We start from the raw sequence: 15,605 nt of genomic DNA on the forward strand, positions 1-15,605 counted from the left end.
AAATCTTGATATTGTGGGCCCCTGTGTGCCACTCTTCCCCCAGCTCGCACGGGAACTTTGCGGCGATATCCTGTATGTTAAGCGTGTTGTTAAACGTATCCATGAACTCCACGTTCTTCATAGCACTACAGCATACTGAAAGATAGAGTCCAAAGGACCCTTTCCGTTGTCTGAAGTTATCACAGGCCAACCTAATGCCCTTTCCAAATAACCATCTGCGATCTTCATGGGATCCCCGAAATGTTTTTCCAGAAGACACCATGCTTAATGATAGCCTTCCTCGGGATCGAGCAATAAACAGTTTGCTATTATCTCATGGGGCAATCCCTTAGTAAACTTCGCCAAGAGGTTGAGCCGGGATTGGCTACAACCTGTATGGCCCTCTACTGTATTTTGGAACGTCTTCACGAACAGCCGATATTCTTGAGGGTTTCCTTCAAATGGGGTGACATCTTGTAGAGGCAATGGTGCTGGCCTCTGGTATTCATCTGCGTTGGGCCGAGGGTTTGCTGGTGGTTGGTGGGACATGGAAACATTCCGAGGGGGAGAATAGGCCATAGAGCCATAAGCTACTTCTCTTAAGGTGACAGTAACATGCTTAACTATTAGACCTAAGGTACTATAAATGATATAAACTGCACTCATTCTAGACTAAGCATGAACAGGAACATGTCGTAGTGTAACTTGGCTCCCACAGTGTGCATTATACATTACATACATATATATTGTGTTGATTTGTTACAGTGGAATTAGTAGTATTATGGGCATTAGTATTGTGTCAACATATTTATTCTAGATATTAACCATATTTACTTAGAAAACCTCTTGGAAATGGTCAAATTATTATTATTTACAAATGTTTATGAGGTAATATCATAAAATGTAAAATGTATCATATTGACTGCAATTACTTTCCAGAAGTTTTTATTTCATAGCAAATAGTCCATTTTTGATCACAATAGTTTTATTCTGCTACCTTTACCATAAAGTGCCAAATCAACCATTTGGTAGAGCACATTTAAAAAAAAATATTCAACGGTCATTAGACTTTTTTGTTGTTGTATCAAGACACATCATTATGTTCTTTTCATGTTGAAAAAAATGTTTACCACTCAAATTTCACCAAACAAACACCATTTAAAGACAGAGTGACATCTGGTGGATTTTTTTCAGCATAACATACCTCGGCCAAATGGTGGAGATGGCTCAACCAGGTTGATTTAAGTTCAACACTACTCTCAATAAGATACAGTGGCTTCAAATATGCTCTACCAAACGGTTGAGCCACAGGCAGTTAAAGGGTTTCCAGTAAAACAGCAGTTCATGATACTGTCTGATAGACATGGGGGGAAAAGAAATATCTAGTTTTACTGTTCCCCCATGAAAAGAAAAATATTATTAGGTCAGCTTTAGAAAAGTACATGACACTATATTGCACTTTGTTTGTTTGTTTACATAGTAATCTTGGACCATTTCCAAAAAAACAAAAACAAAAAAAACACCAAGAGGCTCGTTTAAACTTCACCTTTACCTCGGATTTTTCTGTTAAGACTTGAGATTATTATTTCTTAAAAACTTCACCATCACCACGACTGGTCTCCCTGACGACATGAGGGTAAAAGTTGACCATGATAACTGTGCCGCCTTGTCCACAAAAAGCCTCGACCTTTAAAACACAACTTACTTGGGATGCTCGCACTTCAGCCTTGCGTCGGAGTCAGACTCACGCGGGCGGACGCGCATCTCATCGCGGAGCCGTCGGCCGTGCGTAAATTCCAAGACTTTGCCTCGGAGCCTTCACTAGATCCCTCTCGCTCCCTCGCTGGAAGAGAAGCAGCTCCTCATCCTTTTTTTTTTCCTTTTTTTTTTTTTTTCTAATCTCCAAACTCGGGAGTTGAGTCGACAGTTGGCTGGAAGTCCCACCCCTCCCTCCCCCCCTCCCTCCTGTAACCCGGACAGAGGGCGCAGAGAGAAGCTGCGGCTGCTGGCTGCACGGTCGTGAAGAGAAGAAGCCAAGAGCCATGTGGAAACTGGCTCAGAGGATATGTGGCAGGAGCTGATTCTCACTGTATATGCCCCAGATTATATATATATATATATATATATATATATATATATACTAACCCTATATATATATATATATATGTATATATATATATCCTACAAGAATATGTTTTAGTTGGTATTAGGCAGGTATTGTTTAGGATAATGGATTGCCCTGCAGGAATGATTTTTCTTCATATAAGTATAATTTATGCATTCATTTTTTTTTTTTTTTTACTAAACTGTGTTTTTGCTACATTTTTGCGAATGGGAAACAAAAATATTGCAATTAATTTCTCGCCTCGAGTTTTGTTATTTATCTACATCAACAGGAGTCAGAACATTATTTATCAACGTGATTTTTGTCCATTAGTCTTCTGAGTCTTTGACTGTGGACGAGAATAACTCAAAATCGCTGTAGCTAACTTTCCTGACTTTAGTTCATATATTTTTTTTAAATCCTTATTTTAGCTTTAGCTTATGAGCTACAATTGATTTCGCTTGCAAACCTTCAGCAAAATGCAGCCTGCAAGTCCAAAACAACTGGGGAAGGAAAGAAACAAAATTGAAATAAAAAAAACCGCAAATAAAAGCAATAATTACAATTAGATAGAATAGAAACTGAACGAAAAAAAATACGACCCAAACTTTAAAAAACAGCACAAAGTTCGAGCAAATGTCACGGTGCAACAAAAGCCTCGTCGGTGCATCATAAATAGCTAATGTTAACACAAGTCTGCAGTCGGTGGCATATTTTCCCTGCTGTGTGTTTACATGACACAGGGACAAAAAGAGAGAGCGAGCGAGCATACATTATGCCGTATGAGTTTATGTTAAGATGACTGCAGCCCATCCTTTGTTCTGGTCGTTCTGTCATGACCTCATATCCAGGAAGGATGGGCAGGGCTGGCAGCAAGAAGAAGCAGACCGATGATGACTCTTCAAAATACATGCTACAAAGGTCAATCCAAACGTCGGGGATTTTAAGACTCCCCTGACTGACACCGTAGTGAGCAAAATGTGACTAAAACAATAAACCTCATTTTTCAAACAAAAATCCAGAACTTGCGCCGAGAACAACTGAGTCAGGAGCATCGTGCACAAGAACATGACTCAAACGTTAAGAATCTACTCGCTTTTTCATACTGTGCCACACATTTCGCCAATTTTCCTCAAACCAAGCACATAGTGTACTGCATTACTGACCAAATCGTTAAATAGCAGATCTCTTCCACTGTCTGTGGTTATTAACCCAGATGAATGTTCTGTGTGGTAGAATAAACTGCTGTGGTCTGGCATCGGTCCATTAGCATTGTTCGAGTCACAATTCCCAGTCATTTCCTGCAGGTCACACTGTGCCAGCAGCATTGGGAAAAACTCAGGGGGGAAAAAAAGAAGAAGCTAAACAGTTACTCTGGACCCGCAGCAAATCTGGGACCGATCACAGACTGGGCCTACGTAAAGGCAGCTGGATTAACGGACCGGGAACATGGTTGGAAAAACCTTGGGTTTTTCAGCAAGCTACAGTGATGTGGGGCTCACATCTGCATTTACATAAACTTTGGGCCAAATATGAAACCATCAGCAAGTACAAACCCATAATATGTGGTTGGAGTGAGTCTATGTGTATTCATAGACTGCTGAAGAGGAGCATGGGTGGAGGGGTTTTTCACTTTCGCAGGACCACCCTCTTTGGTTTAAGAAAAGGCTGAATTGTCCTGCCATCCTTGTCAATGATTATAGATCGCCCTAGGTGCCTTTTTTTCCAGCATCAAAAGCTGCACATCTCTCCCCTAAATCATCAATGCGCCATATGTGTGATTTCCTGCCATTATAATGCGATCATTGATGTATAATCCTACGGGCTGCAACCCGTCATTTGAAAGTACTGTACAATAAAACCATCCTTCCGTCAGAGTAGCCGGCCTCACAGCTGGTAAAACCATTCCTCAGGGAAAGTTTCCACTGCTCAACTACAGCCCTGGAACTTATACAGTTTATGTGCGACACCATTAGTGGTTGGAGGAAGAATTCAAATCCTTTATTTGAGTGAATGTACCAGTTACCACACTGTCGATCTTCTCTCTTACATGTCAACGTCCTGCTTCACAATTCTGCATTAGCACAAATTCTTCACGAGCAAGATGTGCTTATGATTTGAATTAAAAGTCTTCTTTAGGCACCCTGTCAGTGAGCTATTATTGCTTTATACATTATCATAAAGCTGGAGCTATAGCTGGTACGACTTTCTATACTTAAGGATATTTTAATCTGTAACAATCAATTACATTTTATTGACTAATGTCAATTAGTCATGTTTTTTATGAAAAATCTTACAGTAATCTGTGAGATAGTGCAGTGGAGTAAAAAGCACTTTTGCTTCTGGGATATAGAAGTCGCATAAAATTGAAAATAACCAAGTAAATTACAAATTCATCAAAATGTAAGTACTGTGCTTGATTAAATGTACTTTGTTACTTTTGACCTCTAGACATTGTCTGACTCTGACAGTCGAAAATAAAATGATGATGTGATGAAGAATGAAGATTGGACTAAGAATTAGGGGCTTTAAACTTATTTAAATAAGCTTTGCACAGGACTGCTTACTGTCTGTAGATATAGAAATAGAAAATGTAACTAACACTCCTTTGACTCAGGGCATAAACGTTTCGAAATATTCATTATTAATCGTAATGCATCATAAAAGCAGAGCACACTTACAAATCGCTGCATGCATAAAGTATTTTAAGGAATTATATTCATAATTGATTATAATGCTGTTTATTTGATGGTAACTTAATAGCATCTCATTCAAAGTAGGGAACTAATGGTTAAATGAGAACAGGCCGGATAAAATATAGATAAGAGCCCTGAGCTTTAGTATAGAACTACATTACAAAATCTATTTGGCCGGCATCGGTGTAGCCATTACTTTGCCTTGTTCAAGCTCTCAACCCTTCATTAGAGTGCAAGAGCTGGGATCAGAACCGTGGGCAGTGGGCACATCCACGTACAATTACATGAAAACTCTGCCTTTAATTTCACCCTCGCCATTTTGGGGCAAAAACACACCCCGTGTGTCTGGGCAATAAATCTGAGGCGGAGTGACCCCTCCTGCCCTGTGGCTTTGTGGCGGCAGTATTTCGAGACACGGCGGTCTCTTGTGTTCAACTCCACAGAACAAGGCCTGAGAAACGTTTCTGAGGCATAATTTCAGCCGCGGCGCAGTTTAGTCTAGATCTGCCAACTTCAGAAGGCCGCACTGGCAGAAATAGGTCTGAAGTTCTGTCATTCCCTGGTGCTGCAGGGATAGTTAGTGCTCTTACCTTTAGTTCCTTCAACTTTGAGTGCAGCGCTTTTAATTTTCCATTTCATTTGTTCCCAGCTGAGAGATTAATCGGATGGTTTTATTGAGGCTCTGCCAATGAGACTTCAACAATATTACAGTGGCTCTTCAACAGACTATCCAGTGTCAAACTGCCTGACATTACCATACGAGCATAAATTTAATGGACTGAAATCACTTAACACTGAACATTAAAAAAACCCAGAAACCACAGTTTTTCAGGAGTAGACTCATTTTGAGGGCTTCTGTGATAATTGCATGGTTGTCAGTCAAGGTTACTACCTAGTGTGAGCACTCCAAATATTTTCCCCACCTCCACATACAGTACATGCATAAATTTCAATATAATAACGTTGGATGCAAATGTTAAAAAACTGATCTAAACCCAACATTTACAATTGTCACGTGTAGAGAACATTCATGTGAAGAAGGTATTTTGGATTCAAAATAGGGAACAAATAACAGATAAAAAATTGATACCTAGACAAATAAAGCTTCAATCCAATATTTAAGGTCAAATAAATAAAGTGAAATTAACTAAAACATACAGAACATTATTAATTTACTTATTGACATTACTGAAGTCATCGCTAAACCCTGTGTTAAGAAACACTACTGTGTTTGACTACTGATAACATGAAGTTCAGGGGGAAGTTTAGTGGTGACATCTTACAGCGGAACTCACGGGATCAGCGAAACTTTTCTTTTCTAAGGCCTCGTCTACACCACAAGATATTTCGAAAACGAGGGCCGATGACATCATCGTATGTGTATCTGGCATTCACACAAACTCAGATACACAAACGCAGAGGGGAGATTTATCTTCTCCACCCGGGGACCTGGATTCAAAAGAATGCGTTTTCAGGCAGCGAAAACTCCGGGTGCGTCTGGACGGGAGGCCCATACGTGCAAGACTTCCGCGTACAAACAAATTTGCCTTGTGTAGACTGGGCCTAAGTGTTCAGCTGTGGACGTAACCATACAGAGAAGTTTCGCTGATTCCGTCAGTGTCTGACCTATTTTGACACCTTCTCTCACAGCACTGCTTTTTATTGGAAATGCATCTTGTGGTATTCATTATTGACTGCCTTCTTGACCTTGAGTTGAAAATTTATTTTTGGCATCAATCTGCTGCCCGTCAGGCTACTTTGCCTCAACTGCATTAGGTAACAAGCAAAGCCAATTCCCTCACTCTCTTCTTGTTGTTGAGTGCAATTGTGTTGGCCTAGCAGACATTTAACGTGAGCATGCAGCAGTAGGCCATTAACAGTATCACAGGGTTGAGCGATGCCGTTCTCTCTCAGGCCCATTAGGACTACTGCACTCAGAGCTTGTTGTATTGATGTGCAACAGTTAGTAGTCATTGCTTGACTTACTGCTAAATGGATGGCTATTATACTGTCGTTAACCAGAGAAGAGTGCGGGTCTGTATAGCGCAGGACAAAGTTCATGGAGAATCCTTATTATTATCCTTAAATGTGTATTGATCTTTCGCTCAGTTTCTTTCCAATTATATCCTGAAGGAAGTTCTTCTTCTTCTTGTAATCCTTTTTTGAAATTATTTAAATTTGTTGGCAAAACTAATGGATCATTTTCACTTTAAAGCAGAAACAGACAACTTTTTGGATTAAACTTGACAATATCATGTTAAAACTGATTTTTACAGTGTAATGGCGATATTGACACTATCTACGCTTATATTGGTCCCTTATAAGCTTTGCTTTCACCGTGTTATTCTCCTGGCCAACGGGACATGGAAAAATGACAACTCGATGTGCGGCACGAAGGAACTGCGTAACCCATTGTGTAACCAAAACAAGGAAGGGAATAGAGTTCTATTTCCATGATGGAAATATCAGACGGTTGAACAGCCGAGTTGACAAGATCAACTCAACCTCGCAAGAGAAGAAGAATCCAGTTGAAGGAGGAACAAAAGCAGGTGAAGAAGAAGAGTGACAGAAAAAGAGTTTGTAATTTTTGTACTTTTCTGGCGGCATCTGGTGGTAAAGTTGCAAACCGCAACCAACTGAGCAACCGACAGGGGACACTATATGGTGGTGCACCGCTGATTCCAGCGCTGAAAATTCAACGAGACGTATTCTGGACCGTTTAACTCAAGGTTATTTGTCCGAATTGTGATTTTTTTTTTTTTGGTTGTTTTCTTTGGACAGTCGCCAGGATGCTGGCATTGAGTTAGTCATGATGCCAACCCTGCCAACCCTAGGAGCCAGAAAATGAAGCAGTTTACATCATAATGGTGTTATCTTTCTACTGCAGCGTCTTTACGACAGTGACCAAACAATAATACCACCTGGAACCACTAGGGGCATGAAAGTTGTCTGTTGCCTCCCTAACTCCTCTTTAGTTCATGTGGACTCAGATAAAAACTGCACAACCCACTAAAAGGCTACGTGTGTATGTTCAAAAACGAAATTCAAAAGCTATATTGATATTCTGTTAACACATGGAGGCATAAAGCATTCCTCATTTTGTATAACAAAAGCTTTTATATCATTAATTTCTCATGAAACCACCAAAACCAATATTTCTTATGTTTCGCTCTCAGTGCAGGTGAGGAAATACAGGAGAGCCTCAGGAAACTGTTCACTCAGCTGAAAAATGCATTTCAAATCAATGCTTTTGTCATCCCTGCCGCTCATTTCCATTAATTTCTTCTAACATAAGTGCTGGCACCAAAAGAATGCACTTAAAATCTGTTATGTCGACCGTGAAAGCCTGAGTTAACATGTAAATTTTGCTTATTTGCAAATGTCAGACAGTATTAGTTTTATATAATAGTGTATATATATACAGTATAATAAGATTATCTAAAGTGATTATCTGTTGAATCAATGTGCTGTATCTCTCTACTAAACATCACCGGTGTTGTCACAATCTGTTTGATGTTTTTGTTGGATAATTTTAACTTTATGTCTGTGAGTAAATCCCATAGTGACACAGTAAAAACTCAGAATATAGTAAAAAAATATATATATATATATATATATATACTTGAGACCAACATAGTGAGTTTGATTTTGGTCAACCCTTCTCAATGGAGACAGAGAATCTTTGCTTCCTGTTGGTGGAATCAATAAGTCGGCTCGAAAGCAAGCTCGGGACTCACCGAGATGCATTGTAAGTGAACAGGAAACCATTACAGCGCAACTGATTAAACCACACAAACTATGTGAATGAGCTGATCTGAGCATATACACTGTGTGTGTGTGTGTGTGTGTGTGTGTGTCTGTGTCTGTGTGTGTGTGTGTGTGTGTGTGTGTGTGTGTGTGTCTGTGTGTGTGTGTGTGTGCGTGTGTGTGTGTGTGTGTGTGTCAGTGTTGTTTCCATCAGAAGGAGGATCGAAATGTCCTTGCCACTAGCTTTTTCCTAGTTCCCTGAAGGAGAACAATACCTCATTGAGTATTGTCAGTTGCTGTGACTCCATCACTTCATTGTTAAAAAATGGATATGAATAAACTACAAAAGCAGAATCAGTCCTCATGGAGACTCTCACTTTATTGTCTTCATAGAACATTTTCTTTGCTGTTGGTGCTTTTTAAACTGCTTTTAAGTGTTTTTATTATTATTATTATTATTATTATTATTATTATTATTATTATTATTATTATTATTATTATTATTATTATGTGTCAATGTTACCTGTCTTTGTTTGTCTTTGTGTATGAAACTTTTTATTTAATTTACTGCCATTTTCACCGGGACTCCCTGGAAGATGAGATATTGTATTTCAATGGGACCTTCCTGGTAAAATAAAGGATAAATAAAAAAATTAAAAAATAGTGACATTTTCTTGTGGATGTCTACATTAAACCTAACTGGTAACAACTGTGACAATGCTCTTTGTAGTAAAACCTTCCAGTGTAGTATTTCTGTATACATATTTCATTAGAAGCCATGCGCCTGGTGCCTTCCTGACCCTGGCCCCCCTCGGAGCATGTAGCTCAGTCTGCCATTGACGTATAGTTGATGAGTCTGCGTCTGATCGTCTGGTGCCAGAGAACAAAAGTCTAAGAGGACGGCTGATAAATTGCATGTTAAGGGAACACAGATGTCACATATAGTAGAAAATTGTCATCTTTCATGTCGACTGATGTCTGTGTAATATTGTGAGTTCTCAACCTTACTATGTAAAGTGCCTTGAGATAATGTATGTCATGATTTGGCGCCATACGAATAAAATTGAATTGAATTGAATGTGTTTAAATGTGCTTCTCCAGTAATAAGAACCTGAAAATAAAGTGCAAAAAGATAGTCTGTTTTATTGTCACCTTAAAACTGAGAAGTCATCTGGTGGTTCGTACCCAGAGCTTCCGTTTAATCTGTTACATTACCACATTTGTCAGCAGATTAAAAATGAACAGTTGCATATGTGCACTTCCTCTCCATCTCCCTTTTTCTAAAATATATAACATACATTTTTGATATTTATCGAATGCTCTCTTTGACCTCTCTTTACATAAGTGCTTGAGATTAGTATCATAAAAAGTCCCTGAATAAAAATAATTCGGTGGTAAAATCTTTCATCTGCACAAAACTAACCGGAGCAGTCAAATTTGGAGAAAGTGACTTGTGTGTCAGTGGGCTCCTCTCGTCTTATGTCACACTTATTATTGCCCCAGTGTTTGAGATGTTGTCACAGAAGAACTGTTGCTTTTTCAAGGTCCTTTGTTTTGAAGGTGTTTCCTCGTCGGCCCCTCAGAAACCCCACAGAGAATCAACAGACTGTGTTACCTCCAACAGTCCCTGTGGTCTAACTTGTATTTGCATTGTGTGGCTGCATTGTCGCACAGTTTCCTCAAAGGATGTACCATTAGAAACACTTTGTGTGTGCAAGTACAAAACACACACACACACACACACACACACACACACCAGAGACACAGGGCTGCTGTGTACCCTTGGTGTTTAGGTAATGACAGAAAGAGGAGCTCAGAAATGACTGCAGGTCAATGGGTCAGGAAGTCGCACCTCAGGAAGGTTGGGGTCCAGACAAGTATGCACACACAGACACACACATTTTCCACTCTGTCTCGTGGGTGCAAATATTCCACTGCTAAATGTTTGTCATTGACTCACACCCCAGTTACACTCAAACCGAAGACCTGGCCCACTCGACACACTTGAAAGAAAAGCTGTTAGTGTGGGTGGTCCAATGATAGTTGAATCACCTTTAGATTGGACACATTAGATAAAGACAAATTAGGGCAAATAAGACTGTCTTTTCTTTTTCTCCAATTTTTAGTTATATCTGATTTTGTCAATTAATAATATCTGTCCAACACAGTGGAAGGGAGAGAAGAAAAAAGAAGTGTGCTGAGATGTAACAACGGGCCTATACCTCCTTCATGTATGACATTGTGAAGGAAAGGCTATTATTATTTTTGGAAAATAAAAATTTGACATAATAAATGTACTACCCTCATTTAGCTGGGTTATACCTGTGCCTTTCCTAATATAACAAGTCAAAATAGCTGGCATTTACAGCTGTCCTCACGCTTATATTTCCAAAATTCATATTCAAATGTCCAGGATAAAATTCTGAAACTTCTTTGCCTACAAGTAGCCCTCTCCTTTGTTTTAGAATTGCCACCATTTATAATGGAAGCTTGCATTATATCGATTTTTGTAGCCACTCTGAGCCAGTGCAACAAGCTGTAAAAACATAATCTGTCTCCTTTACCACTAATTGCTTCACTGTGTTCACCAACTTTGTGTGTCGGCTGTGTGGTGCTGGGCAGGTGGGTTTATCCAAAAACAGCCGACTGCTGATGACAGCAGCCAGAGTGAAGCAAAACCGTAAAGTTGTGGGCCGAGAAAAACCACAGCAACAGACGTTATGCACAGGAGAAATGTTGACTAAGAGCACAGATGCTACTGGTGACGTTAACAGTGTCCCATTGAGCCTTGTACAATATATATAAGGACCGTGAAACTGAAGCAGCCACCATTCATTTCATCATTTACACCCGGCAATGAGCGTAATGGTGCGGTCCACTCTATATTGAACTATTTGCAGGATACCTGCAGGACAGGTGACCAAAAGGATAGCCAGCTTAAGAAGTACACAAACTTAAAATAGAGGCAAGAAAAGGGTACTTACAGCAATGTGAGGGAAGTGCAGTCAACCCATTCAAGAGTCAGTGCTTCTGGGTTCAATTTTAGCATTTTGCTCTCAGTCTGTTTAATGATGCAGTAGTAGCTTTGTGTGATACAAGTTGAAGGGAAAGTACACTCAACTGCATAAAGGTGAGAACCAATAGTTTCGGTCCCCTTAAAAAAAGAAGAAAAAAAAGAACTATGAAAGACTATAAACCGAAACAAAAGGTGCCCAGTTTATCACGATGAACTCACATCAATGATGCCTGGGCAGAGGAATATGTGAAGCCATCAGGAAGCAGAAGCTTAGTTAACTAGTTCTTGAAAATACTTCCAACCCACTGTGACCACTCTGTAGAGGTCAAGTTTAAATCTCTAGCGCCCCCCAGAGGGACGAAGCTGCACGATATGTATATGCGCGCACACACACACACACACACACACACACACACACACACACACACAAACACACTTGTGTGCATGAACTGTTGAACATAAAAAAGACAGATTTTACAGATATTTGCTGTTTAACATTCTGGAGCCAGTTGATGTGTTTGATCATCAAGAGCAAAATTGGTGAGCTGCAAAGGACTAACACCCTATAAAGCTACAACAACCTCCCTCTGCTCCACCTATATATACCTAAACTATATGTCCGACCTGAGGATTTTCACTTTCTGAGAAGACATGAACTGAAGTCTACTTCGCTGTTTGAGGCCACCTGCTGCTGTGAGAAGTTCCGTCCAATCGATCTTGACTGACCCAAACCTGGAAAACCCACTCAAGGAGCATCAGCATCTTCTCTACCATCCGACATCAAACGCTTTGGGTCTTTTTGTGCGCAAGCACACGTCGGCCAGGGAATCAAACCATCGACCCTCTGGTTAGTGGATGACCCTGAGCTGCGCAGTCCTTAGCAGAGTGCAACAGTTAAATGTCTGGAACAGAAAAAACTATTAATCACATGTTAAAAAAACTATTTCTGTTTATTGTTTGTCACTTGTAAACTCTTTTCTCCCGGTCAGGATCATGTAAAATGATGACTCTGGGTTTCCAGTGATCTGATTGGTCAGTAGTTGGGTCCATTGACAGGTTTTGATCTGGTTACAACACGAGGAGACTGTCACAATAAATAATAACAAAAATTAATCACCAAGTTTTATTCGAACAATGATTCACACACTGATCAATATTTCCCATGATCATGAATGAACAGTTCAGTGTGGGTGTGAGAAGAAGTTAATGTGTGATGAGGTCAATCACACCGAACTGTTCTTTCATGATCATGGGAAATATTGATCAGTGTGTGAATTCATCATACAATAAGTTCCTCACTCCTCTGTTTCAGCGGCAGAAATCCTCGTCAGACAAAAGGGCAAAAACATTCACTCAATAGTGAACTGGGTACATATCTGTGCATATTTACATTATATTTCAGGCTGACTTTTGAAATTTGAAACCATTATTATTATTATAATAATAATAATTAAAATAAAGGGCTCTGCCTCCCATTTTGCTCTTACAGAGTCTGGGAAGCACAAGTAGTCCTGAGTTTACAGAGCCAAGCGATCTATTGGGATAATATGGAACTATGAGCTCTGTAAGATACGATGGAGCTTGATTATTAAGGGCTTTGTAGGTGAGCAGCAGGATTTTGAGTTATATTCTGAATTCTTAATAGGAAGCCGATGCCGAGATGCTAACACTGGACAAATACGACCTCTCTTTCTAGTTCCTGTCAGAACTCGTGCTGCAACACTTTGGATTAACTGGAGGCTTTACACCCTTTCGAACAACCTTCGTGGCACTTGCAGTGCTGCTCTGCTCTTCACTCTTGGCAGATGTAGGGGAAAGTCTTGGTGGTCCCTTTGGGTGGAAGCCACTGGCTCAACATGAATATCATCATTCAAGAACTTCACTCCAGAGGCCATGAAATCACAGTGTCGCTGACAAACATGTGGGACATCAAGCTGGAGTCCACTCCCTTTAAGTCCATCTCTATTAATTCTTCTTTTTCTATGGAGAAAATGGTCAAGTCACTGATAGCCACGCATCTGAAGTCAAAGCTGGGAGGGGTGTCACTTTTTTCTGTTATATCTACTTTGGTCTGGGGGACGCGGGAGATGAATAAAGTACATAAACAGGCAGTTCAGGCGATGGGGGAGGTGTTTGAGAATACCAAACTGATGCAGAGCCTCCGCCATGCCAAATATGATTTGCTTTTTACAGACTCCTGTGTTCGGTGAAGGGGTGCTTCTGGGTCACCGTTTGGGTCAGCCACTTGTCTTTAATGTGCATTTAACTTTTTGGGGTGATGGGCATGATGCAGTTGCACAATCTCCGCTCTCCGTTATCCCAATATTAGATCATTTGACCGACAAGATGGATTTACCCAGCGGGTCAATAACTTCCTTCAGTATTTCGTTAAATCGCTTAACATTTGGTACAGTGTCTAATTCAATTACCAACCTTTTGTCCAACGTTACTTCGACAATGTTAGACGTTACTCGGAATTGTTCCAGGCGGCAGAAATCTGGCTAATGAGGACTGATTTAACGTTTGACTTCCCTCGACCAACAATACCAAATATCATCTACGTTCCAGGATTTGAACCCAGGTGGAAATTCCAGACGTTATCACTGAGGAGTTTGCAGCTGCTTTTGCAAAACTTCCTCAGAAGGTGATCTGGAGTGAAAAAGGAAGAAGACCGTCCAACCACGGCAACAGCACCTTACTATTGGACTGGCTGCCTCAAAACGACCTCCTGCGTCACCCCAAGACCAGAGTGTTTGTGACCCATGGAGGCGCCAATGGATTCCAGGAGGCTGTCTACCACAGTGTCCCCTTGGTTGGCCTACAACTTGTGAATGACCAGCCTCGCAACTTATTCATCATGAAAGTAAAAGGCGTGGCCAAAGTCCAGGACTTTTTAACTTTAAGCAAATACGACTTTCTGGAGACGCAGAGGTACTGTATGAATCGAGCAACAGGGAGAACGTGAAGGTATTGTCCAACCTGCATAGAGGAGCATCGGCAGCTTCACTACCGTCCGACATCAAACGCCTTGCCAAAGAGAAGCAGTTCCAGGTTTTGCTCAAATTTGTCAAATTTGTGTTCAATAATTTAGAATGACCCTCAGAGGTGTTCAAAATGTTCTAAAAAAGTTAATGACTCTGGATAGGAAAAACCTGTACACACAGTCCACCTTTCTTCTTTTTGGAAAAGGCAGCTGACCCTAACCCTGTGAGGACACCCATTGACATAATGCCTTCCCTAGCCCCTTACCTTAACCTTAACCATCACAACTAGATGCTTAACCCCAACTAACCCTAACCCAAAACCAAGTCTTAACCCTCAAACAGCCCTTTGAAAAAGTGAGGACCAGACATAATGTCCTCACAACATCAAAATGTCCACACAACGTTGGTTTAAACCAACATTGGTTCACACAACAATAAAAAGACAAGCAAAAGCACACACACACACACACACACACACACACACACACACACACACACACACACACACACACACACACACACACATAGAGTGTAGTTACAGTTATTTCCCACTAGAGGTCAGGACAAAGAAACAGAACAATACCCCGCCCGTGGCCAAACTAGTTGAAACCAAACGCTGAGATCAAAAGCATTTAGAACTCAAATTTTTAAAAAAGAAGACAAAGCTACACTTCAGTGAATAATCTCACTGTAAAGATTTGATTAAGAAGGGTATAAAATATCATATCCACAAGTTTGACGAGACTGAATGAGTCTTAGCAGCATCAGTATTCTTAAATTATGAATTGATGCATTAATGCATTTCTTTTAACCAAATTAATATTCTGGGTTAAATTATGTGATGTGTACATTTTGTGAAAGGAATTCTTTGTAAATAAAACTGCATTAATCATAGTCATGAACTGACTTTCTACTGGCTGTTGAATTTCACGGTAATTATATTATATCAATGTTTGTGGGTTGTTGTTTTCTTTGCTGTTTTATATATAATTTTCTCGTTGACTTTTGTGCAATTTAAAATTCCATCTCATAGGTCTTAAATGTAATGTTATGTGGCATGCAAACATGCAAGCAAATAT

General features: G+C 40.1%; 1 protein-coding gene and 1 pseudogene across 2 annotated transcripts in view; one reads left to right on the forward strand and one right to left on the reverse strand.

Moving 5' to 3' along the window:
- Positions 1-11,787, reverse strand: part of LOC118284823 (sphingosine 1-phosphate receptor 3) — a 17,464-nt gene extending 5,677 nt beyond the window's left edge. The window contains exon 1 of one of the 2 annotated variants that reach the window (XM_035607914.2): positions 11,511-11,787. The gene's annotated coding sequence lies outside the window, so the exon portion shown is untranslated. Of the gene's footprint in view, positions 1-1,684; positions 1,916-11,510 lie in introns of those variants that run through there. The other variant, XM_035607913.2, reaches the window with a different exon arrangement.
- Positions 465-14,638, forward strand: LOC118285456 (annotated as a pseudogene).
- Positions 14,639-15,605: the final 967 nt, after the last annotated feature.

Source organism: Scophthalmus maximus, chromosome 20 (genome assembly GCF_022379125.1).
Source record: "Scophthalmus maximus strain ysfricsl-2021 chromosome 20, ASM2237912v1, whole genome shotgun sequence".
NCBI lineage: Eukaryota > Metazoa > Chordata > Actinopteri > Pleuronectiformes > Scophthalmidae > Scophthalmus > Scophthalmus maximus.